The 2477-nt window shown below is 40.7% G+C and overlaps 1 pseudogene; it reads left to right on the forward strand.

Annotated features, from left to right (window-relative positions):
* Positions 1 to 1393: 1393 nt before the first annotated feature.
* LOC123040194 (uclacyanin 1-like) lies at positions 1394 to 1898 on the forward strand (annotated as a pseudogene).
* The last annotated feature ends 579 nt before the right edge of the window (positions 1899 to 2477 follow it).

Raw genomic sequence — 2477 nt, forward strand, 5'->3', positions numbered from 1 at the left:
AAAAAAAAACATGGTCGGATGCAGCATTGTGTGTCCCGTTGTAGCTTTTCTCTTTGGCGAGCGTAGCTTTCCTTCGTCGTTTTTCTTTTAAGATGGCAGATTTATGATTTTATCTTAGCAGTTATAAAGGGCATCTATTTTTACGTTATCGTATTAGAGAAAACGGCTAAGAGATGAGATGAGTAACAAAAATGATAATATTTAGTATAAATATTTTTTTCCATTTAGCTTTGAATTTTCATTTGCCTCACAAATGTTATAACCTCTCCAGGGCGGACAGCCTGCTTCAAATTGTTTTCTTATGAGAGTTTTCCACTATATTTAAGGTGTACTTTGTGGTAGTGTTTGGACGTAAGTACCTGGTTGAAGCCAATGTGCCCAAGGTATAGTTCCCCACTCAGGACCGCAGAGATTACCCCTTGAACAGGAGAACTCTACTAAAAAAAGAAACAAGAGCATCTCCAGGAGAAATGGTTGTGATAAAAAATTCTCTCTCCAATCCATAATAAGTGTCGTGGTTTATCTCAAATGTATAGTACATATATGGCAACTAATTACTAGTGGAATTACCTTTCACTACCAAAAACTGGGACCAACTATAAATCCTCTTAGCCAAATATGATTTTAGCTATATGACAACTGTGAGGCGCCCTTACTATGAAGACTATGCAACTTCTGAATTTGGTCAACACAACATATTATTAATAGTGAATTTGTGTGAATTTTGACAGCGACATACATCTTAATTATTATTTTTAGAAGAAACTTAATTAATTATATAATTATTTGCCGTACCGATGTAGTATATGTGTGTACCAACACGTTTGGAATGTTTAACTAGAGAATATGTTGGATTAATTTTTGTTTAATATGCTCGTGTGGGCATCCGGATCGATCGAGGACAAGGTCTACTGATAGCTACTGATGATTTCCTAACTAATTGTTTAGACATGGTCTGCTGACAATTTCGTTACTAATCGTTTTCTCCCCAGGCCCGGTCTACCGACGGCTACCTATCTCATCTTCCTCATTGTTAGTTTTCTATTAAAACTATGGAGCCAAGCATATATAATAATATCAGTTTCAGGAGCTAACGTGCATGACGTCATTTTCATGTATTTTTGACGACCTACTCTGTCACCTGGTCAACGCGCTTACACCCGATGATCCTTCTTAACACATCCATCGCCTATATATGTCAGACACACTAGTATCAATGATCTCACAACACCATCCATCCTGCAGCCATTTTCTCTTTAGCTTTCTTGGAGCTTGTGATCATTAGTTGATCAGACAACATAACCAATTTTCTCTCTAGCGCTAACTTCCATCCCCCATCATATTTTCAGTTACTACTAAGTCAGCTAGCTAGTAGATCCATATTTAATCCTTGGGGAACAAAGCTTTTATTCTGATCACCGTGGCCATGACCATGCTTGGGATGGTGCTCGGTGCCAGCCACACCGTGGGTGCGCCAGACGGGTCGTGGGACCTTCAGACAAACTACTCCCGGTGGGTTTCGAGAATTAGGTTCACCACCGGCGATGAGCTCAAGTTCCAGTACTCCGCTGTCGTGCACAACATGGTGGAGGTGAGCAAGACGGGATGTGACTCCTGCAACGGTTCCAGCCCCATAGCAACTTTTCCGACCGGTAATGATGTTGTTCCGCTTGCCACTGTCGGGACCCGATATTTCATCTGCGGCATCTCCGGGCACTGTGACGCCGGCATGAAGGTCGAGGTCAACGTCAAGTCGAAAGAAGTGCGGACAGTGAAGCGGTGCCGATGAATATGGAACCGGCGTCGGTGTCAGTCTGAGACAGTATTAAGCTCAGCTGCGGCGGGTGACCCGGCTCGGTCTGATAGTTGTTGCGGCTGGTGTTACGTTGTTCTTTTAGAGTGAATGATGATTGTGGTCCTTTTTTCCTTGTTCGGTCGTAGCATGGTCCCTTTGTGTATTAAATTCAATTCTTTTGTTAAATGTAATTGCATTCATTATAATTGGATTCAACATATCTTCTTGCAAAAACCCAAATAATGACCAAGCGTGTAACCATGAAATAAATGTATCAAAGATGTGTTGAGTGCAATGACATTACATCCATCCATTATATACAACAGAAATTCAGAGCTAAATTCGTCTAGATAAGTAACATGATTTTTAAGGCGAAACTGTGGGGTAAACACCCAGTGCAAAATATTATATTATTGGGAAGTGTATGTACACACTGGTTTGAGATGAGCCTAGAAAGAAGATAAATCAAGAAAACAATCCCCAACAAACTGAGCCAAAAAAGAAGAAATGAAAATTACAAGACTTTAGCTCACCAAGCTTTGAAAGCATTGCCATATTTCGTTTTCATCTTGTGTCCCAAAATCTGCTCGCCAAGACACTAAAATTACAAGAGTTCAGCTCGCCAAGCCCTTGTTCATCCTGTTACCATCAAGCTAAAATCATCAGCTCGGGATCCCTTACC

Source organism: Triticum aestivum, chromosome 1A, assembly GCF_018294505.1.
Source record: "Triticum aestivum cultivar Chinese Spring chromosome 1A, IWGSC CS RefSeq v2.1, whole genome shotgun sequence".
Lineage (NCBI taxonomy): Eukaryota > Viridiplantae > Streptophyta > Magnoliopsida > Poales > Poaceae > Triticum > Triticum aestivum.